Source organism: Lynx canadensis, chromosome B2 (assembly GCF_007474595.2).
Source record: "Lynx canadensis isolate LIC74 chromosome B2, mLynCan4.pri.v2, whole genome shotgun sequence".
NCBI classification, from domain to species: domain Eukaryota; kingdom Metazoa; phylum Chordata; class Mammalia; order Carnivora; family Felidae; genus Lynx; species Lynx canadensis.
In genome coordinates this window covers 8,139,641-8,164,013 of record NC_044307.1, presented here as the reverse complement: position 1 = coordinate 8,164,013, position 24,373 = coordinate 8,139,641, and the positions used below count along the sequence as shown (strand labels likewise).

Here is a 24,373-nt window from a genome sequence, read left to right as displayed (position 1 = left end):
TTCCTGGTAGCAAAGGGTTGGCCTTAAAGAAAGAAGAGGTAGGGTGGCTTTGTGAAAAGAGCTTGAGATTTGGAGTCTGTCGTGTTTGGGCTCAGTCTGGGTTTACATGTGCCTCTGTCTGGTAGAGCTTTCCTTGAATCACCTTTTCTTCATCCGTAAAAGGGAAGTAATGGTTCACAGAGCATTAACTTAGATACTGTGGACAGAGTGCCTGGTGCATAGTAGGTATATTAAATTTGATTAAGGGATTAAGTGTAGTTTTAAACTCAGTGATTTCCTGCTCTGAATTTTTTTTTACTGTACTTTACTTCCATTCTACATTATTGTACAGCAGTTAAGGACATTGATTATGGGGGTGCCTGGGTGGCTCAGTTCATTAAGCATCTGACTTCCCTGGTCGGGTCATGATCTCGCAGTTCGTGGGTTTGAGCCCCGCGTCCAGCTCCTGTGCTGACAGTTCGGAGCCTGGAGCCTGCTTTGGATTCTGTGTCTTCCTCTCTCTCTGCCCCTCCCCTGCTCGCGCTCTGTGTCTCTCTTTAAATAAATGTTAAAAAATTTTATAAAAAAAAAAAAGAATATTGATTCTGGATTCTGATTACCTGGGGTTGAATCCTTGTTTTACCATGTACAAGAAATACGGCCTTGGGCATATTATTTCTGCCTCTCCCCACCTCCGCCGTCTCCTCTGTAAGCGGGGATGATGATAGTACCTGTCATAGGATTTACATAGAAATGGTTTTTAACGGTCAGTAAAGGTTGGCTACTCTTCGTATTATCATTATTAATTTGTGACACATGCCGAGCAATAAAGCAATCAATGAAGGTAAAACATTGCACGACCTTCTGTCACCGCAAAGTTGTAATCCTGAGCTGTGGATTTCCTGCAAAATGACGGATAGAAATGGACAAATTCGGAGGCTTCTGCACCTAATAAGAATAACAACTCAACAGGAGATTCAACAGCAAATCGTGTAGCATTGGCTGTTCCTCCTGACAGACATTTCTTTCTCTTATGCCTCTTCAAGTTGCAGAGAGGGAAGGAGGCAAACCATAAGAGACTCTTAAATACTGAGAACAAACTGAGGGTTGATGGGGGGTGAGAGAGAGGGGAAAGTGGGCATTGAGGAGGGCACCTGTTGGGATGAGCACTGGGCGTTGTATGGAAACCAATTTGACAATAGATTTTACGAAAAATAAATAAAAAAATAAAGGAGAATATTCTAGAACAGAGAGCACAACCTACCCTTCTGTTTCTCACAAGTGATGGGAAGGCTGCCCCCGGGGTGCCTGGCTGCCACCTGTTTCTTATCTGTTGGGACTTTGATCCCAATGATGGATTCACTTGAGCAGTTAGATAGCTCAGCACCAACACAGCCGACTGCCCACGGAACGGAAGCAGAAGGGTGGCGTGGTTGGCCTTCGGTGCCCGACAACGGGCCAGCAGGATATTCAGGTGTCCTGAGTTTTATGTACAAACTACGCTATATTTTCAGAGCTCTGACCCTTACAAAAGCACTCTTACAGTGCTTTCCTCTCCATCTAACATTCATTTCCAAAACCACTGAAGTGAAAGGGTCTATTAGTTCAGGGCCAGATCTGAAAGCACATGCAAACTGCATTCATGAGGTTAAGAAATGGCTTAATAATTAAGTTAAAACAGTTGAAAGTGGGTCTAATTTCAAACAGATCAGCTAACCGTGTTAGACGCGAATGAGGATGTGTCCCTTCCTATTTTCCCTTCCACCCCTCAGATGTTGGCCCCAACCCCAAGCAGTTTTTCTGGTTTCTTTTTTTTTTTTCTTTTTTCCTTCTTTTTAAACTTTATATAAGATTGAATTCTTCAACTGCCCATATGTTAAATTGGCATCACACGCAATGAAAACCCTAGTAGGTTGGACATTCAGTCCATTTCTTTCATAGTGTGTCGAACTAGTTTCTTTTGCAGACCCGTCTGGACGTTTTTGGGTCTCAGTCTAGAGACGCAGATTTTATCCCATGCTGCTGAGCTGTGTGAAGTACATTCCAGCTGAGCCGGTGTGGTTACGTCCGTTCAGGGCATGTTCGGTAGGTCTGCGGTCCCTTCCGTGGGCCTGTTTGAGTGCCACCTTCAGACAGGAGGCTCAGCAGTTGGCTTGCATTCCACTTGCCTCGCGAGGTTGCTGCTGTGGAGTGGCTCCTCCTGAGGCTCGAACCCGGGCTCGGTGAGGGCAACTGCATGCGTCAGGGAGCCCGCTGTGCCTTCATAACAATAGTTCCTCCCGTTTGGTGATCCTCTACCACGTGCGTGATGGCAAGGCTTTTTCCCCGTATTACCTCAGTAGTATTTCTAGCCCGGGCCAGGGCACAGGGGCCAGCACACGTGGACGCTGCCGTGCACAGTGACCAAGAGCCACCACAGGGGCAGGCACTGGCCCGCCCTCCCGACCCACCGTCCACACCGTGGAAGGGAGGGGAAGGCACGGCGAGCTTGAGGTCGGAGGCATCTGGGCAGACGCTCAGAGCAAGGAAGGGCTGAGGACAAGAGGAAAGGTTAGTACCCCCGAGAGGAGACTGGTCACACCTAACAACATGCCGGTGATGCCTGGCTTCTCACGGTGTGTTTCAACATCAACTGACCGTAATATCATCTAGGATCGGACTAGATATCGGACAGGGAAATAACAAATGGGGCCCTGGCGAGGAGGGTTCCAGTCGGGGGGTTCTGGTAATGCTGCTCTTCTGGTGTGACCCCTTGTAGGCCAGGGTTGGGGTGAGGGAGAGGGTCCCGTGTAGGTGTACTGGCTGCCTGTGCAATGTCATTGCTCTCAGGGTTAAAGTTTTATGGATGATTTTTACCAGGTCCCCAGTGAATTCATCTAGAACAAAAGGTATTCTTCATCATAAAAGCGTCAAATGGAAAAAGCTTTCTTATGAAAACCAAAGGGGTATTTCAGCCACACCCAAACATGAAAGGTCACGTAAGCCCCACCTCCTGTCCCTGCTGACAGGGAGGGAGGGAGACTCCAGGAGGGTTTTAGCTCCTGTGATGATTGGAACTCAGGTATCCCGAACTGCTCTCTCATGCTCTCACTTTGACTACGTTACACTCCCTTCAGATGTCTTTCCCGTTTTCCTTGGTCGGCCCTTATCAGTGCCAGGCATGACCATGTGTCTCAGTTTGTCTGGGACCATCTTGGTTTATGCCTGTTGTCCTGATGTGATTAATAACGGTCCCCTTTTTCCACTCCCCAAAATGTCCTGGTTTGGATGATGAATTATGTGATCGTCCTGTCAATTTCTAAAGTAGACCCAGTACTGTGTAAGTAAGCCCTGCTTGGGGTGCAGAAGTCTGAGATGTGGTCTCTTGCCCTCAAGGAGGAGAAAGTCTAGCTGGGAAGGGAAGATACGTGCATATTCAACAAAGTGTGTAATCTATCAAGTGCTAAATGAAAAATTGGAAGATAGGAAGCCTCTGAAGGTTGGAGGTATCAGGGGAGGTGGGGGTCACGTTCTTTGTAGACAACAGAAGAGTGTTCCTCTAGTTTAAACAGGAAGGGGTCTGCAGAGGGGCACAGTTCCCAGGGCTCTTGGAAGGGCTGGCGAGTAGGTTCTGCTGGAAAGACAGAAATGACACCGAGAGCCACATGGAAGCTGCCGGTGAGAAGCGTTCCCTCTGCCCGACCCTGCACCCGAAGGCGGGCGGACCCAGGCCCCGCCTGCTTCCCCGTGAAGCTTACCTCACACGCAGCGTCTCGCCACGTGGCACCTGAGCGTGGAGCCTGCCAAGCCTGCAGCCTAGGGACGGAGGAGGATGGAGAGGTTCCTTGGAATCTGCATGACTACGGCAGAACGCTCCGTGTGGAGGCCTGGCTGTGCGGGGAGGCTGTTCAAACAATTTGGACTTCAGAGGGTTTCGCGGACGTGGTGGGATTGGAACTGGACTTGGGGGGCGGAGAGGACCTCATCAGGCAAGTGAAGATGGACGTTTTTCTCCATGTGACAGGAACACCGGTCAGGTGACAAGGCGCAGGAACAAATCTGGCCTCGTTTGGGCATCTGTGAGCTGCTGTGGGCAGTTGGGAGGCTGCAGAAAGTGACATTCGCTGTGAAGCGTAAGACCTCTGGGTTTGAAGTCGAATAGAACTCATCCCTAATACGTGAGACATACAGCCCACGGAACCAGCCCATGAGAGGTTAGGCTTTGCTTCCGTAACACATGAACTCGGAGATCTCAGGCTTAACCTAGCAAAGTTCTCCTTCCTGCATACCCTGCAACACATCTAGTACCTTTTAGGGGGCAGTTCGCAATCAGGGATCGTCTGTAGCACACAGTCCTGGGACGCACGCAGGTTGCCTGCAAGCAGAGGATGGCTGCGAGAGCCCAGCTTTTTCCTGCCTCAGCACAGGAATCCCACATGGCGTTTCTGTTCACATCTACTGACCAGAATACCCACATGGCCCCACCTACTTCAAGAGTTTGGGAGGGACACCTGGGTGGCCCAGTCAGTCAGCTGAGCGTCCAGTTCTTGATTTTGCCTCGTCATGATCCCAGCATTCTGGGACGGAGCCCCCGTGCAGAACGTGCTTAGGATTCTCTCTCTCTCCCTCCGCCCCTCCCCTGCTCACACTCGCTCATGCATGCTTTCTCTCTTAAAAAAAAAAAAAAATAAATGTTTGAGAAATACACACTTATGAGTAAATAAGGAGAAGATATGGGTGAATACTAGAAGTTTCTACCATGACCTGTTGGAAAGTTTTTAAGCGTGAGCATAACAGTAAAAGTCACCCATGTGGGGCGCCTGGGTGGCGCAGTCGGTTAAGCGTCCGACTTCAGCCAGGTCACGATCTCGCGGTCCGTGAGTTCGAGCCCCGCGTCGGGCTCTGGGCTGATGGCTCGGAGCCTGGAGCCTGTTTCCGATTCTGTGTCTCCCTCTCTCTCTGCCCCTCCCCCGTTCATGCTCTGTCTCTCTCTGTCCCAAAAATAAATAAACGTTGAAAAAAAAAATTAAAAAAAAAAAGTCACCCATGTGAGGAAAAACGCCACCCCGTGTGTCCTGTGTACCCACCAGCCCCAGGCCCTAGCACAGCGCCTGGCACGTAGCTGGTGCTCAGTACGTATTTGTTGAATGAACTTGGCTTTCAGTGACATGCAAGCTGGAATGGATAGTTTCTCGACCAAAGACAGGGAAGTTGAGAATCCGTTACTTCAACTTAGGATACCTCAACTAAGCCAGTGTAGTTCAGTGGCTAAAAAAATTCTACTCATGCCCCACAGCCTGATCTTTGAAGTCATCTGACATCTCGATAAACAGATTGCAAAAGCCCCCTTTTAAACTGATAACCATCTTGCAAATTTAAGTTCCTTCCATGGAAAGTGTAGGGATGAGTACTTTAGAGCCGGGCATGCTGCTCACCACAGATTTCAGTTTTCTTCCCATTTACTTTCTAATGATGAAACTGACAGCCTGTTTCTCTCATCATACTACTGAATATTGACTGTGAGATGTGCCTCAAATGATAGAGCCATGGAGATCTCTGTTTTCTAATGTAGTTTGAGGTGTTGTAAATTTAAAGGGTTTTGTAGAAACAGATTTCTGCCCCTGTGTCTCCTCAATGCAATTCTATAAAATCACTGGTAAATGTAAACATTCGAGCCATATGTCAGGTCAACGCTTATCTGGTAGGAAGTCCACCAATAAAAATAGGATGCGGTGCCCTTGAGATTTGCCACCACTCAACAGAGAAATCTGAAGGACCACAAAAGCAAAGAATCATCGCAAATGTAATTTATCATGATCAACACTTTCCTTCCAGAAGCTCCTGGCTCCCGGGCTTCTTTCTTGCAGACATCCATTTTGAAAGATCGAGTATCTATGCACATGAGCTTTGGAGTCATACAGTGTGGATTTGGACTCTTGGCTCTGTTCCTTATTAACTGCATGATCCTTGGCTGGTCACTTACTCCTCCCTAGGTGTGTTTCCTCTTTTATAAATTGGGGGTAACGGAGTCTACTTGGTAGGGTGATTTTGACAGATGAGATAATGTGGAAAGCACTGAGCACCACCCAGCACATAGGAAGTGACTGATGGATATGCGGTGTGAAATTGGGGGCCTGGTGACAGTCCGTGAAGATTTATCTGGGCCTAGTTAATCAAGATGCTCCATGGGCATGGGTTATGTTTTGCCCAAATCACGTATGTACCATGAGAAGAAGACTTGGTCGTTGGTCTCTTCAGACACATATATCACCAGCGACAGCATTTGTGAAGTCCGGTTGCCTAAAATACTTCATGATGATGATTTAAGTTTCCCTTTTTCATTGACATTGAGTGGCTATTCTTTTCTCTTATCCCGTCAGATGAGGTCAGTTCCTCTGAGCAATTACAGAACATCTATGGTCCAGGATAGTGTTATTTGCCATAGATCGTTTTCTTCTAGATATTCTTGTAGGAGGGAATTTCCTCTTCTGTGTTGTACTATTTTATCTGAAAATAAACACAATCTGCCTAATTGGTCTCCCTGTTTCTACCCTCTAATAAACTAGATCGTGTCTCCCTTATGCTTAAAACTATCAAGGATTCCATATGACCTAGCATATGTACCCCAAAATGGAAAGCAGACATTCAAGCCAATGCTTGTACACCAATATTCATAGCAGCATTATCCACAATAATCAAAAGGTGGAAAGAACCCCAGTGTCCATCAGCAAATGAATGGATAAACAAAATGCGATACATACATATAATGGAAATTTAATCATCCATAAAAAGAAACGAATTTTCGATACCACCGTGTGAATGAACAAACCTTGAAAACTATGCTAAGTGAAAAAGCCAGGCACAATAGGAGAAATGTTATATGATTCCACTTATATGAAAGATCTAGAATAGGCAAATTTATGGAGGCGGAAAGTAGATTAGAGGTTATCAGGGGCAAGAGGTAGAAATGGAGGTTATTTCTTGTCTTTTTTTTAAAATATAATTTATTGTCAAATTGGTTTCCATACAATACCCAGTGCTCATCCCAACAAGTGCCCTCCTCAATGCCCATCACCCACTTTCCCCTCTCCCCACCCCCCATCAACCTTCAGTTCGTTCTCTGTATTTAAGAGTTTCTTACGGTTTGCCTCCCTCCCTCTCTCTTTGTAACTATTTTTTCCCCTTCCCCTCCCCCATGGTCTTCTGTTAAGTTTCTCAAGATCCACATATGAGTGAAAACATACAGTGTCTGTCTTTCTCTGACTGACTTATTTGGGGAGTTATTTCTTATTGATTACAGAGTCTCTGGAGGGATGGGAAAGTTTTGGAGATAGTGGTGATGGATGTACAATGTGACAAGTATAATTAATGCCACTGACTTGTGCACTTGAAAATGATTACAATAATGAATTTTACATTATTATCTTACCAGAAAAAAAAAAATTTAATGTTGAGTTTCCTCATGCTCACAGTGGAAACAAAAGTGTCAAGTCCTAGTGTCTCGGCCCCACCATTGGCTCTCTGACGCCATCATTGACCTTTCTCACCCTTGAATGTTCTGGGCCAGCCACACTGGGTCTACATGCTGAACACATCAGCTCTTGAATGTGGACACATCAGCTCTACTACCTTAGGAGGACCTTTGCACTTGCTGGGCCCTCTGCCTGGAAAACACTTCTCTTAGATGCCTATGTGACCCAACCGTCCTCTCCTTCATCAAGCGTCTGCTGAATACTGCCTTATAAGTGAGTCCTTCCTGATTAGCTCTCTATAAAATAGCTACCCCCCACCATTCTTACTCCATTTTCCCATGGAAATCTCACCAGCAGACACACAAAATATTTGTGGTTCTTTGTCTCCAGGTACTAAAATGGAAACTCCATCCGTAAGTGCTGAGATATTTTGCTTCATTCATGTCTTTGTATTTAATGTCTAGAACAGTGCATGGCACGGCATAGCAAATGCCTAGGAGACGTCTATTGAGTGAATGCATGAATGTGTTTGTGTTGGAGATAGACATAGACATCCTTACTAAAAAGGATTGCAAGACCAAATACCTGGTCATCTTATATATCAGTGAACTATTGCCACTATAAATGCCTCATGACACAACCTTAGAGCCACTAGGCTCACGTCATCTGGGCTTGCTCAGACATCTGCAGTGAGCTGTAAGGTGCCTAAGCAGCTCGGGGCTTCTGGACCCGACGGGTAAAGATGGCTTCATCTGGGACTCCTTGAGTGAATCAGCTCTATTCTGCATGGCTCCTCCTTTATCAGGCTAGCCTGGCGTCTTCTCATGGTAAAGGCAGAGAAGAAGAACGGAAAGCAGAAATACAAAAGTACTTCTCAAGCCGGGGCATGCATCATGTTTGATAACATCCCACTGGCCAAAGTAAGTCACATGGACAAGACCAGGGAGAGCACTGTGAAGTGATGTGGCAGAAGGCGCAGACACGGGGAGTGTGGAGAGTCGGGGCCGTTCATGTATTCAGTCTGCCACGCCCTGTGAGGTCCTGGCCTGGGTGCTGCTTACCTTCTCATCCTCTTTCTGTAGCCCCACCAGAAATCACATCCTGCTTTGACTCGAGATCAACTTCTTCTAGTTCTCCAACTCAGTGTCTTGTTTTTCGGTTCTGGTATTGGAAGGATGGGGACTAGTAACGACACAGAGCAAAACAACCCTCATTTTTCACACAGAGCCTCCAGGATAGTAGAAGTTAGTAGAAGTTAAAGGTCTTCCCGTGGTCTTCTATTAAGGAAACCTAAAGGACTCGAGAGTTTGGATGGCGTCCTCTGAAGTGTACGTACCCAACAACGCAACATCGTCAACCTTGGAGCATGGGGTAGGCAGAATGAATAACTGTCTCCCAGAGCCGTCCAAGTCCTGACCTCTCTGTGAATGTGTTAGGTCACATGCCCAGGAGGAGTAAGGTTGCAGATGGAATTAAATTTGCTAATCAGCCGGCCTTCAGATAAGAGATTATCCTGCATTATCCAGGTGGGCCCAGTATAATCCTGGGAGTCCCTACAAGTAGAAGGGCCGCAGGAGAATCAGAGGTCAGATCATCAAGAAAGCTGCCTTTGAAGGTGTTGGGGGGATAGGGGCAGGCAGAGGGCATGAGCCAAGGAATGCAGGCTGGAAAAGGCAAGGAAGTGGACTCTCCCCTAGTGCCCCTGGAAGTTGGACAGCATATGAGACCCACGTTGGATTCCTGAGCTCCAGAACTGTAAGATGATAAATTTGTGTCGTTTTAGCCATTCGTTTTCAGTTATGTGTTACGGCAGTGACAGGAAACGAATACAGGGACTGACTTTATCCTGTGGAATCCAAGCAAAAAGTGAGAAGATGTGTACTGGCTACTGAGAGGCTGTTTACGTCTCCTCTGTTTTCCACATGGGCCAGGAATTTTTTAAGAGGTGCGGGAAACACCTTCGCAGTGGAGAGGTGGAACAGGAGAAACGCTCAGGGGAGAGGTAGGTTGTTGCTGGGGCCCATCAGAGAAAAGGAGGAGGTTGTGAGGGAGACACTTAGCTCACGTTCTCAGGAAGTCCTGGCCCCACAGCTCTGAGCCCCACCTCCTGGGGCTGCTTTTTCTACTTAGACCAACGTTTTCTCCTCCCCCGTCTGTAGCCCAAACCCTGCTAGAGCTCCTAACATAACGTGGAAGCCAGGACGGAGACTGGAGTTTGGCAGGTACATGCAGTGGTTGCCCTGGTCTGAGCAACCGCACCTTGGAGCTGAGTCGGTGGATTGTCAGCTGTGTGTTGCTTCCTCTTTTCCTGATAACACACTGCTGTGTCCCGAAGTAGCCTTGTTCGTGTACGTCATCACCAGCGGCATGTCGCGGGGCTCTGGGGTCTCCACATCCTCACCCACATTTGATACTGACAGGCTTTTTACCTTTGACAATCTAGTGTCTGTGAATCAGTGTCTCATTGTTTTTAACTTGTTTTTTTTTTTTTAATTTTTTTTTTTTCAACGTTTATTTATTTTTGGGACAGAGAGAGACAGAGCATGAACGGGGGAGGGGATTTCTCTAATTACAAATGAGGCTGGCATATTTGTATACATTTGTTGGATTCCTTTATTTATTTAGATTTCCTCTTCAATAAGGAGTCTGTGTAAGTCTGTTGTCCATTTTCTTCTGTTGAATTAATACCTTACTGATTTTTAGGATTTCTTTATATTATAAAAGTCTAAAAGTGAGCTATCTGTGAAGCACGTGTCTTTTCTTAGTTTGTGGCTTGTCTTTTAACCTCTCCGTTGTGCCTTTAGAATTTCATGTATTTTTGTGATCTAAGAACTATTTCCCTGCCTTGGGGGTTAGAAAGGTTTTCTGCCCATATTACCTACATGTTTCTAGTTTTGCCTTTCCCAGGTAAATAATCTACCTGGAATTGATTTTTAAGGATGGTAGGTAGGGGTCAAATTTCATTATTTTCTGTGTGTATAATCAGTTGTTCCAGAAAATTGTATTGAAAGTCCATCTTTCCTAGTGGTCTGAAATGCCTCTGTTATAAAAATCACGTCTCAACACACATGTGAATCAGTTTCTAGCCCTCCACCGGGCATCTTGTTATGTTAGTTGTCTATTGCCGTGTGACAAATTACCTCAAAAATTAGCACATAAAACAAACATTTATCGTCTCAGAGCTTCTGTGGGTTAGAAATCTGGGCACAGCTCAACTAGGTGCCTCTGACTCATTGCCTATGATGAGGCTGCCGTTGGGGGTTGACCAGGAGGGTAGCCTTAACTGGAAGGTCAGCTGAGGGAATACCTGCCTCTAAGTTCATTCGTGCGGTGGTGGCGATTCCGTTTCCCATGGGTTGTGAGACTGAGATCTTGGTCCTTGGTGGCTGTTGGTCAGAGGTCTCCTTCAGTGTCTTCTCACGCGGGCTTCAGCGTAGGGCGGCTCACAACATAGCAGCCGGCTTTCCTCAGAGCAAGCCAGCAGAGAGTGAAAAACATGGAGGCCACAGGTTTTTGTAATCTAACTTCAGAAGTGGAAGCCCATCATTTATGTCAAGTGCCGTTAATTAGAAGCAAGTCAGATTCAGCTCAGAGTCAAGGGGAAAGGGAAGAGTTACACAAGGATGTGAACGCCCCGAGGCGAAGATCACTGGGAGCCATCTTGGAGGTTGCCCGCCACACTTGTATAGTGATATAAATAATGAAGTCTCTTCCTATTAATCTTTGCTGTTATCTTTTTTTTTTAAGTTTTTTTTTTTCAACGTTTATTTATTTTTGGGACAGAGAGAGACAGAGCATGAACGGGGGAGGGGCAGAGAGAGAGAGAGACACAGAATCGGAAACAGGCTCCAGGCTCCGAGCCATCAGCCCAGAGCCCGACGCGGGGCTCGAACTCACGGACCGTGAGATCGTGACCTGGCTGAAGTCGGACGCTTAACCGACTGCGCCACCCAGGCGCCCCTCTTCGCTGTTAAGTGAAATTTGGTAGGGCTGTTTTTTTAACTTTTTGATAACTTTCCATATTCAAAATAGAAAGGGGAAATGAGAATGCCTTGGAATGGATTTTGGAACTTTGGAAGTGAGAGGAAAATGGAGATGTGAACTTTGTTCAGATGGCTGAGTTTAAATACATACCATGTAATTTTTCTTAACTAGTTTATCTGCATCTTCCAAGCTGAATCACCATCATGGTGATCTCTAGGAAACGTTTTACGTGTTAGCTCATCGTTTACGAGATTCTTTGAGACAGAACAAAGCGCCTGCCATCGACTTTATTCCTTTCTTGCAGTTCATGGAACTCACTGATGCCCAAACCATATTCCCAGTATCACAGAAGGTGCTTCTTAGAACAGGGGAGGGTTGCATGGTGAGAACAGTTAGCATCACACACGACTTCTTTGTCATTTTAAACACAAATATCTGTCAACACACTCTCACGGTTACCTAGTGGGAAGAAATCCTTAGGAGTAATTATTTTGAGTTGAATTGCTTGCTTAAAGATTAACTTTCCTACACCTGATTGTTCCGTTTGTCAACACCCTCGTTCACGGCTTCCAGAGTACACTCCGTGGAAGGAGGGTTGGTTTGTGTTGTAGCTTAAGAGATGATTGGGGGCACCTGGGTGGCTCAGTCAGTTGAGCGTCCGACTTCGGCTCAGGTCATGATCTCGTGGTTTGTGAGGTCCAGCCCTGCATTGGGCTCTGTGCTCTCAGCTTAGAGCCTGGAGCCCACTTCGAATTTGGTGTCTCCCTCTCTCTCTCTGCTTCCCCCCACCCATGCTGTCTCTCTCTCTCTCTCTCTCCTTCAAAAAATAAATAAAAACATAAGGAAGTCTTTCTGATCTTTTTTTTTTTTTTATCAGTAAAGCATCTGGGTCCAATTCACCTGTCCTGTCTTCAGCTTTGATACACCTGTGGGGCAGCCTGAGTTTGCGTGGATTCTGATTTCTAGCCAGTATTTCAGAATGGAGGGGTTCAGACTTCCACCATCGTCATGAACATTGTGATTACTGACTTCATGATTCTAAGGGCGCCTCTTGGTTCCCTCTTTTTTTCCACCCCCGTGTGTGTGTGTGTGTGTGTGTGTGTGTGTACTTCTGTATACATCTGTGGCTGATACTTAGTTAACAAAAGAGAGACCTACATATATGTTCTAGAGTAATTGCCAAATCGTGACATTGTAAATAAATAGCTTGGTTTTTAAGTGTGGTGAGTAAGAAAATCTTCTCACGATGAATAAGAAGTAAAACTGTAAGTGTCTCTCCCGCTAAGATGCCAGACCTCAGATAACATACCTTTTGGCAAAGCTTGCAACCTCTTGGTTTTTGTAGAACTAAAGAGGTTATATGTAAACAAATGACAAACACCACTGTTGGCCAAGGCTTTTATACTGTGTTTCTCTAGATCAGATTCTTCTGCCCTCACTTCACCCACTGATTTCGGGAAGTGTAACAAGCCAGAATTAGGCAAGTGTAAGGTATTCAAATGGAAACTGGGTGCTAAGTGAAAGGTTGGGAACTTTAAAGAAGATGACAGAATTCAGCTAGAACCCCACAACCGTAGGGCTGAGAAGGAATAACAAAGTCTGGGCAGCCACCTGTATGCATTCCTTATTTTCAGGGACCGGGGCAACAGTTTACATTGGAGATACTTACATTAAGAGGTGCTTCCTGGGGTGCCTGGGTGGCTCAGCCGGTTAAGCACCCGACTTCAGCTCAGGTCACGGTCTTGCTGTTCATGGGTTCGCACTCAGTGTTGGGCTCTGTGCTCACAGCTCAGAGCCTGGAGCCTGCTTTGGATTCTGTGTCTCCCTCTCCCCCCCCCCCCCGCCCCTTCCCCTTGCCCGCTCACACTCTGTCTCTCTCTTGAAAGTATTAAAAAAAATTTTTAAGAGGTGCTTCCTTAAGTTTGTATTTTGGAATTAAAAGACAATCATGATAGAGAGAACTTTCAGATATGAAGATGATTTTGTACTTAAAGTAATCTTTACAGAATCAGATTTTGAGGTTCTTTTCTACAGTATATTGCACCGCATCATGTATATTTTAACGCGATTTGCTTGCATTGATCACATCTTTGGTTTCGATAGATTTTCTGCATAGGCCGTATGTTCAGGCTCAGTTGGAAAAAAACAAGAAGGTGCTTCTAAGCTCTAATTTATCTTGAGTTATGAGCCATCAAACATTTTTTCCTTCATCCCTGTTAACTTCCACTTGGAGCACTCACAGTGCCTTTGAGCCATGAGAAAATTTACACATAATATTTTGAATCCATTAAAAGAAGTTCAGAGCTTAAGAGTTGTTTTCGTATCTCTCGAGTCGGATGAATTACGATCTCACAGAAAATAATAAGTGATGGGTGGCTGCTGTGCTTTGATTTTTGGTATGATCATCCCTTTCTTTCATTTGCCTCAGTTCAAGCCAGGGTTTGGACACCCTGAAAGAGGGGAGTCACCCAGACCAAGCAGAGGCTCATCAGAGCTCTCCCTTTGCTGAACGTCAAGGCAACATTATTCAGAATATAGTCTGAAATGCATTTGGTCATACAGTACATAGTTTAATAATGTATCTTTGGCCCTATTCGCAAAGCCTCATATTTACTCTGCTGTCACGAAAACAAGATTGTAGTGATTTTGTGTGTGTGTGTGGGCATGTTCTGGTTTACGATTTTCCCTTTGCGATTTTAATGACCTGATAGCAATGACACATTTGAGGTGAGGGGGTGTGGGGAAAGTCATGTAAGAATAATATCTGATTCAGAATTGCCCGTGCCCAAAAGTGCTACAGGAAGGCTGACAGTACTGTGCTCTCATCATGTAACTCTGTGACAGAAGTGTTAAAAATGTAAATAGTCTCCCCCAAATAAATGAACAGGTGTAATTGATCCCAGGTTTAATTTGTGGATCCAGCTACAGGCCAGTGTACTGATGGAGTATGCATATAATATTCTTTACAGACTTCAGGAACTAGAGAATACAAAGACCTTTGGTTCGGAGATAATCGGGGACTCAGAACGATAGGGTATCAAGATGCTCCCAGTTTGAGGCATTGTGTGGAGGAGCAGTGGAGAGAGGTAGCTTGGCACCCGTCATCCACTGTATGTCCTCGTATCTGGTGATGACACGGGGCTCGGAGGGGAGGGTGTCTGTCAGTCGGAGGAAGGGAGCTGGCACGTGGAGGGCACCCTGGCAATACCTGCAGGTGTCAGGGACAGAAGAACTCCCTTCGACGCTGCGCTGCAAGATGGGAAGACAGGTGGCAAGTCTCTTACAGGGGTGTCTTTTATTTGAGCAGAACCAGACCAACTGTTCCTCATTAAAACACATTTTGCAGCACGTCCTAATGTGAGCAGATCAAGTGTGTGTGTGTGTGTGTGTGTGTGTGTGTGTGTGCGTGTATGTGTGCGTGCGTGTGTGTGTGTGTGTGTGCGCGCGTTCAGAGAAAATTCAGCAAGGTGCCATCTACAGGTCACACTTGAAGAATCTCAGCATGTGGTTCAGAACTGTAAGACAGGTAGCATGAAACGCCTCTATGAGACGGGAGGCTGGCTTTCCTGGAATGGCCATCTGTAGAGACACAAAATGTCACCAGTATCTCCATGAGATGCAGTAGTAAGCAAAATGGATGAAGTCTGCCGGGTTGGAGTCTTGACCCAGACCGTCATTTTCTGTGGAGCGCTTGGTTTTTCTTCCCATCGCATTATAAGGGCACCTGCGCTGCATTACGACCAATGCTAAATTCACCATGACCGAAGCCAGGCCTCTCCTCTGCTTCGCCGGTATACCTGCTCTGTGTAAATTGGGCAAGCCGGGATGAAGTCCTGTGAACAGCTTCACTGGGAATTGGGGAGGAAGAAAAGAATGCATACGGAATACTCACAGTCCTGCCGGCCACATGGTGACCAATGCATAAACGTTTCTCCTTCTACTTATGTTTCTATGTAGAGGCTGTCATCCCCCTGACCTCCTGGATCCTCATGCTTCTGGTTCTGTGGTCATATGTATTAATTTATAAATATTTTTGATAAAGAGGAGGAAATGCAGGAGAGGCCTCAGAACAGCACGACTTTCCATTGGAAGGCCAAGCCCACTCAGCTCCCAAGAAAAGGACAGGATGTTTGCATCTGTATAAAAATATAATATAGAATGCAAAGGAACACAAGTGTCTTTTCAGAGAACATTAATCAACTACGTCCTTCAGGTCCTTCTCTCTTTCAGCTGTAAGAGCCACGAGTAGGACCAACGTGGTGGCTTCACAGGTCTGTGTTGGCAGAAGGAAAAGACCTCAGCAGAGGCTGAGTCCTGGAGCCCCCCTCTTCCTCCTCCAGGAAGCTTCACGGCCAGCCAGCCATGAAGGGAGGTGCCCTGCACCCCTCTTCCCTGTAAACGTGGACTGCACTCTCTCGTGCAGCCATTCGGCACTGCCTGCACTGAGCTCACCTGGTGGGATGAGAAAATGGGGATTCACACGTGCCAGGAGTGGTGAGCACAATAATGTACACACACGCGCACACACAACAACCCACGTCCTGATCCCAGCAGCCTGTGAATGTTGCCTGACATGGCAAAAGGGACTTCAGGTATGGGATTCAATTAAAGGTGGTGATGGAGAAATTATCCTGGATTATCCCCATGGCCCAATGTAGATCACAAGGATCCTCATCGAAAAGCCGATACTACTGGCTTTGGAAATGGAGGGAAGAGGCCACAAGTCAACGGATACAGGCCGCCTCTACAAGCTAGGTAGAGAGCAAGGAAACCAGCGCCCCTCCCCGTCAACCCCCCAGAACCGCCAGAACAACGCAGCTCTGCTGACATCTTGATTTTAGAATCGCTGACCTCCAGAATTGCAAGAGAATGAATGTTACTAAAACCTGTGGTGCCTGGGGGGCTCAGTCAGTTAAGCATCCGATTTCGGCTCAGGTCATGATCTCGCCGTTCGTGAGTTTGAGCCCTGCACCAGGCTCTGTGCTGACAGCTCAGGGCCTGGAGCCTGCTTCAGATTCCGTGGCTCCCACTCTCCCTGCCCTCCCCTGCTCGCGCTGTCTTTCTCTCTCAAAAATAAATAAAAACATTAAAAAAAAAAAAACACCTGAGGTTTGGGGGCACCTGGGTGGCTCAGTCGGTTGAGTGTCCAACTCTTGATTTCGGCTCAGGCCATGATCTCAAGGTTTGTGGGTTCGAGCCCCATGTCAGGTTCTGAGCTAAGCATGGAGCCTGCTTAAGATTCTCTCTCTCCCTCTGTCTCTACCCCTCCCCAGCTTGCTGTCTCTGTCTCTGTCTCAAATAAACTTAAAAAACTTTTTAAACCTGAGGTTTGCGGTAATTTATTCAAGTAGCAATAGAAAGCTAATATACCACACTCCTTCTCCACTGGTAAGTTTTTCCCCATTGCTACTATTTTATATTTATGTGTGTATAGATAATGTTTGACCCCCTGTTCCATTTACCCAAGAATCTTATAAATACAAGAACAGGCACATGGCACTTTGTATGGAAGACTGTCTGCACCCGTATAAAATGTGAATCCCCAGCACTGAGGAAGAGGTAGAAATGCAAATACTCCTTCAGCTAGCACTGCCCCCCCTCCATGCTGGGCCAGGGCGCAATTGGAGAGGCCCCTTTCAAGGAGTATACACAGGATCACGCAGGAGTAGAGAGGTGCCACTGACGGGTGCCATGGTGAGGGCCAGCCAGCAGGATACCCAGCCCCACAGAGGGAAGGACCTGAGTCCTCTGTCCTCTGGAGTGGGGCGATGGTTGAGAGAGCTTTTCCTACAGGAGGTCCTGTCTGACAGGGCCCTGGGAGAACAATAAGGAGGCAGGGGGAAGACCGTGGGTGGGGGGGAGCTGGCTGGTTCAGGCTGGGCACAGAGCAAGGGCAAGAAGGTTATATGTACCTCTGTGGGATCGACAGTGACTTTTTTTTCCTCGTTTTTAGATTCTTTGAAAAAAAAGTTTACGACAAAACTAAATATCAAAGGAGAAAGCAGATGTAAAAATGGGCCCCTGGCACATCTTATGGCTGAATCCCGTGTCATAAATTGTGGAATTCGAGTTTCTTTTCATGTATGAGATGGTTTTAGTTAAGAGCCGTTCCAGAAGGCTCATTCCACAGAGTAAGAGCCCAGAGGGGAAAAGATGCCGGAGCAAGCGAGGCACAGTCCCTCTCTTGTGGGTGAGTGCTTGAGGATGGTACTCAGGGCCGCACGTGTCCGTCTCACTTGGTACTTTCTCAGTGCTGGGGAGGCTCTGGCCTTCCCCACGTCCCAAGTCCCACTGCTGGGCTGGGGTAAAATAGCCCTTTCTCCAGACCTTCTGTATCCCAGGCATCCACCAGGGCGCTGGGTGTGGTATTTTCCCCCCTTTCCACATCACCTAAAGGTAGATACTGAGATACCTTTGCCTCATAGGAGAGGTAGCAAGGCTTAGAGAGTTTCCACTGCTTGCCCAAGGTCTCACAGCTGCTAAGTGTCTGAATTTGGATTCGGTTTCTGCCCTGTCAGAATTCGAAACCCATGCTCCTTCGTTACACACCGTGTGTCCCCTGATGATGCGTAAGGGACAAAAGTAGCATAAATCAATTAATCGTATTTGAGAAATAGATAACATAGTGACCTTATCATTTTACAAAGAGAACATCTTGAGGCAGCTTGGTATTTAGAACCGCAAACTACCACGGAATATTGTTAATCTTGAGTTTTATGTGCTCAAAAACTGAATATACAAATCTCATTCGATCCCCGTAACAACCCCGTGATGTGAAAATACTAATAGTACCTCCGTTTTTTTAGGTGATTTTATGTGGAAACAGAGAGGATGAATCATTTGTCCCCAAATCCTCCAGTAGAGATGGGATTAGAGTCTGGGACCAGCGTACTTCCTGTCCCCAGAACTGGTGTCATTTGACATTGGTGCGTGCAGTGTGACCGTGTGTGGGGGTCTCTCCCTTCCCTAGCAATGCCTGGGTAACCGCCCAAGAAGGGGATAATTCAGGATGGACTGTTGTCACCATCTGACTAGACTGAGTTTTGTCTCTAAAGCCTTCGTTTATCTCCACCCGGTTGATCTGATCTGTAAAGCTCCTGAACATCAACGTTCTTTTTGTTTGGCTTCGTTTTCAGAATATGTACTTGGTTCTACATTCACAGATTTCTTACATTAATAGGATTTAACAAACTAGACTTTTGAAAACTAGTAGGATACGTTAAGAATTAGCAAGTATAGGAGCGCCTGGGTGGCTCAGTCGGCGAAGCATCTGATTCTTGATTTTGGCTCAGGTCATGATCTTGCAGTTCGTGGGTTCGGGCCCCACATCAGGCTCTGTGCTGACAGCTCAGAGCCTGCTTGGGATTCTCTCTCTTTCTGCCCTGCCCCCCCCCCCAAAAAATAAATAAAAACTAAAAAAAAAAAAAAAAGAATTAGCAACATGTTTAGAAATTAATCAAGGAAGCAGTGAGATTTACAAGGGGGGGAAAGAGCCCATGTTAATCCAAGTTAACACTTTCTCAGAGTTGTCCTTAGTTTGTTATAACTGGATAAATATAAGGATCTTTATTGAACAAAGGTCACATCCTACCTCCTTTCAAATTTCTGTTTCAAAAAAGGCATTTGTAAGTGGAGTTTTATTTCTTAAAAAGTGTAAGTTTGAGAGTTGGTGTTTGTTTAGTTTTAATATGCAGTAAAATTTCTCATATTGGGTGCGTTATAGTTAGAAGTGTGTCTTGAACTTCAAGAATTAATAAGCTTTGGTAATAATGTTGTTTTAAAGATTTAGTTCTTTTTATTTTTTTTGGAGAGTGAGCAAGGTGGGGAGGGGGCAGAGGAAGGGAGGGGGAGAGAGAGAGAGGGAGAGGGGGGGAGAGGAAGGGGGAGAGAGAGAGAATCTTAAGTAGGCTCCACACTCAGTACGGAGCCCGACGTGGGACTCAAGTTAACAACCCTGAGATCGTGACCTGAGCCAAAATGAAGAGTGAGACACTCAACCAACTGAGCCACCCAGGAGCCCCACTGACTTTTGGCAGTAATGTTAAAGAAGTTTAGGGAGGAATGGGGCGCCTGGGTGGCTCAGTCGGTTAAGCATCTGACTTCATCTCAGGTCATGATCTCATGGTTTGTGAGTTCGAGCCCCACATCAGGCTCTGTGCTGACAGCTCGGAGCCTGAAGCCTGCTTTGGATTCTGTGTCTTCCCTCTCTGTCGTGCTTCCTTTCCCTTCTCCTGCTTGTGCTCTGTCTCTCAAAAAAAAAAAATAATAATAAATAAACATTAAAAAAATGTTTTTTTTAAAAGAAGTTTAGGGAGGGTTGGAGCCTTCTGTCTACTTTCCAGAACTAATGACCATACTAACTTTTTCTCTAAGTCACTTACACGCATTGTTCTCTGCGTGCAGTCGTGCACGCGCACACACGTAAACTTTTACCTCACGATTGGGTATTGATCGTCACCTCACCTATAAGCACTTTTTATTTTAACTGCGTGCTAGGAATGCCGTGTTTTCCTACTCGTGAATGCTCCTTCTCACTGTGTAGAGGTCTGCTGTGTTTGAGCATCTTGGACTTGATGAGAAAGTCCTTCTGTTTCCTGTATTTTCAAGTTTCTTTTCTTTCGGTGCCACAGCAATAGTGACAGCTGAAATACGCAGAGCTCGCTGCCTGCTGATTACTGTCTTCTGAGAAACCTTTTTTGTTTTCAACCTTATATTTAAAAATACATCATCGGACTCTTTTAATCAAGGTCTTGAATCGGTAAAAGGTGAAGACAATAAAAGACGCACAGTGCGGTAGACAGACTAAATCTTCCTTCTCCTGCTGTGTTTTGATCTGAGGGAGACTGGCAGGTGAGGTGGGCTTCCTGGAGCTCGTGTGCGATTCTGTGGTGCAGACGTGGCCACTAGGAACAGGAGGGCGGCCTGTCACCAGAGCACTTTATATTCTGGTGTGTTTGGTATGTGATGGAGGTGTTGGGGGGAGGGGGTTGAGTAATACCCAGGGGGAAAAATGGCTATGTTGACTACAACTACAGCTGACCCACTATGGTCGTTTAATAAGTAACTTTCATATTTTGAGCAATTTTGTGGCAAATGAGTTAGAAGAAGAAATGTCGTGAAACTGTCAGAAGCCGAGGGGTTTTTTTCAGGCTGAGAGCACAGGCACGTTACCTGCACTGCAGCTTTGTAAAGCAGAATGTGTTAAGCTCAACTAAATGCGTAAGGCTTTAAGACGCACCTCGCCCTGCCCAGGTCAGCCTGACCCCTGCCCCAGCTGGCAGCAGCGATCACCAAGTGACAGCTCCTTGAATGGCAGGTGCAGCACCAAGGTCCAGCATTCAGAGCCTGGGGTGGAACAGAGGTGGATATTTCTAGAAGCTGGGAGAGGTTTCGTTTCAGAGCCTCTCTTTGAGGGCCCCCTTCCAGGGCCCTGTACTTAATTTTGTATTCATATTTTTTTCTTAAAAAGAAAGCTTCCGTCTCTGTGTTATCCAGATCTACTCCTGGGTGAGGGTGTCTGTGATCCTCCTGAGGTCATACAGCGTGAAGCGTGACGGGGGGCTGCGTGCAGGTGTGCACGGGGACCTCCACATTTCTCTGGGGGAACGGTCTGTAGTCTTAGTTATGGTCTTCTAAACCCAAACTGAAGAAGCGTTGATTTAATGTCTAGAGGCGAGGTTTTAGGATTCGTGTAGATTAGTTCCCTGAACACATCATAGGCCACGTCGGTTACCAGGGACACGGAAAGGCATCTTTCTGACCGGTTGGATCTCATCTGGATTACACACCCCCCATTCATTCATTCATTCATTCATTCACTGATTCACTGCTAAACATTTACTGAGTCCCTGCTCTATACCTGTAGTTGTGCAGTTTCAAGAGGCCAGAGGTGAGTTAGACAGCCTCCCTTCGTTGGAAGAAGTCCCATTGTTGATGTCATTGTAGTGCATCCATATGAGTGCTGTCCTTGAGATAGATGACTTTTATTTTTTTTTATTTAATTTCAGTTTTATTACTTTACTTTTTTAATTTTTAATGTTTAGTTTTTGAGACAGAGTGTGAGTGGTGTAGGGGCAAGACAGAGGGGGAGACACAGAATCTGAAGCAACCTCCAGGCTCCAAGCTGTCAGCACAGAGCCTGATGCGGGGCTCGAACCCACGAATTGTGAGATCATGACCCAGTTGAAGTCAGACACTCAACTGACTGAGCCACCCAGGCGCCCCAAGACTACTTTTAGTCAAAATAAAAGTTTGTCCACAGGTTCTTAACCCTAGCACATCACACAGAAAGCCGGATGCACAAGAGGATGGTCTTCTGGGGTGCAGGCAGGTTTGGGTGCACCTCTGTGCTCTGGCCGCCGCCCCCACTGCCTCGGGGGAGGAGAGCTCCATCTTTTGGGGTGCACGTCCCTTGTTGAGGGACGGACCACGCAGGGCATCAGCCCAGGTACCTATGGGGCGCCGAAGTAAATAGCGATTCGACTGCCATTGGGTCAAGAGATTTATCCTTGTGGCTAACAGTTTCGGTGACTTTGCAATTGGCCTCCTACAGTCAAAGCAAGAATTGTTGCACATCCGTCACATGGAAGTATTAGGCAGTGGAGGCTGGATTGTAAAGGTGATTTTTTATTTCCCCATTCCTAGTCTTGGCACCTCTCATTAACTCATCTGAACACAGGTCCTGTTGGTTCTCCACCCAAAGTCCACCGTCCATCCTATCCATGCCTCCTGCCAGCATCCTAACGAAGGTGTCCGTCACCCCCACCTCAGCTTGTCACTGGACCCTCTCCTCTCGTTCTCTCCCCTCCCTTCCACAGACCCTGCCCATTCCTGCCTCTGTTCCTTTCCGGAACTTGCGGTTCCAGTGCCTCTGCTGGCCCAGCTGCAGCCCGCACTTCCCACGCAGAGGACGAAGGTGTCACCAGGGGGTTCTTGGGGAGCTTGGGAGGAAAGAATAAGCAGAATAATGTGTGCTTGTGTATTTCTCCACGCGTTCTTCCACGGACATGCCTTATGCTGTCCTGCCTCTGGGTCGCCCCTCCTCCCCCTACCTTGTTCCTCCCCCCATGCTCTTCTTCCCCACATCCTTCCCCTCCTCCCCTGCCCCCACCCCCTCCCTCAAAATGTTGTTTCACGTTTCAGAAGGGGAGGCACCGATTCTAAAGCCTGTACACAAGGCGAAATCTTATATAATAGAATTAAAATTACACTTTACAAAACCAGAGCCATCTTGAGAGCAGCCAGGTGCCTCCCCCACTCCTCTGCACCCCCAGGAAGAAGCATCAGGGAACAGAGACCACCTAAAAAGCAGTGTGGTGGTGACTCCTCACTCTTCGTGCTCCTTCCAAGCAGGACTTTCCGACCTTGTCCATGCCTGGCGCACAGAGAAAGTGGTAGTGGCTACACTGCCCAGCGGAGTAACGGAGGGAGCCGCATGTGGAGGGCCCGTCCCTCTGGCCGCCGAGACCCCTTCAGACCCCTCTTCAGGCTTGGGGCAGCCCTCCTGCAGCAGGGCCCCGGCTGGAAATCTCCACCCTGAGGGATACGTTTGTGGAATCAAATGGCTTCCACAGTTTGTCCTCTGTCCTTCTTTGCCGAGTGGATGTGGTCGCATCCCTAAAAGTTAACGTTTTTCCTATGATTCCACTCTACATAAACGTTATGCTTCATGAATTCTGCCTTGATTCTCCATAAACTCACACTCTGTCTCGTATATGTTGTGTATAATCTGGAAAATCATCAATTTGGTCTGACGCTTCCAGGAAAGGAAATGTGATTTCCCCATACCTAACTTGAGGCCATCTGGCCCATGGTGCATGTCTGAATGTGTCTCTGTTGAAGGAGTAACTAAGTGATAGCTGCTTCTTACATCAAGCTAAAAAGCTTCTGCACAGCAAAGCAAACCATCAACAAAACAAAAAGGCAACCTACTAAATGGAGAAAATATTTACAAATCATCTATCTGATATGTGATAAGGGAATAATAACCAAGATATATAAAGAACTACAAGTCACTAGCAAAAAAACCAATCTGATTACAAAAGGGGCAGAGGATCTGAGTAGATATTTTTCCACAGAAGACATACAGATGGCCGACAGGTACATGAGAGGCACTTAAACATCACTAATCATCAGGGAAACGCAAATGAAAACCACAGTGACACCGCATACCTGTTAGAACGGTTGTTATATCAAAAAGACAAGAAATAACAAGCATTGGCGAGGATGTGAAGAAAAGGGCACTGTTGGTAGGAATGCAAACTGGTGCAGCCACTGTGGAAAACAGTCTGGAGGGTCCTCAAAAAATGAAAAACAGAACTGCCATATGATCCAGCAGCAGTTCCTCTTCTGTGTGTTTATCTGAAGAAAATGAAAACACTAACCCCCCTGTGTTCACTGTAGCCTTATTTATAGTAACGAAGGTATGGAAACAGCCTATGTGTCCATCGGTGGATAAATGGATGAAGAAGATGTGGGATGATGTATATATGTATGTAACTATTATTCAGCCATAAAAAGAGGGAAATGTTACCATTTGCAACAGCATGGATGAACCTCTAGGGCAATCTGGTAAGTGAAATAAGTCAGACAAGGACAAATGCTGTATGGGCTCAGTTACATGTGGAATCTTTAAAAAAGCAAAACAAGCTCATAATTACAGAGAACAGATGGATTGGGGTGGGGATGGGCAAATGCCCGAAGGTGGTTAAAAGGCGCAAACCTCCAGTTATAGTGTGAATGAGCCCTGGGGACATACTGTGCAGCGTGGTGACTGTAGTTAACAATACTGAGTTGGATATTTGAAAGTTGCTAAGAGAGTAAATCCTAAAAGTTGTCACAAGAATAAAATTGTAACTATGCGTGGTAGTCGATGTTAACTAGACTTCTTGTGGTAGCCATTTTGGAACATACAAAACACGATGAGGTTGTACACCTGAACGATAACAATGTTCTGTGTC

At 46.4% G+C, this 24,373-nt stretch overlaps 1 protein-coding gene across 5 annotated transcripts in view; it reads left to right on the top strand.

The window, feature by feature from the left end:
- The window catches only part of CDKAL1 (CDK5 regulatory subunit associated protein 1 like 1), a 714,482-nt gene that overhangs the window by 638,001 nt on the left and 52,108 nt on the right, over positions 1-24,373 (top strand). The window lies entirely within an intron of this gene.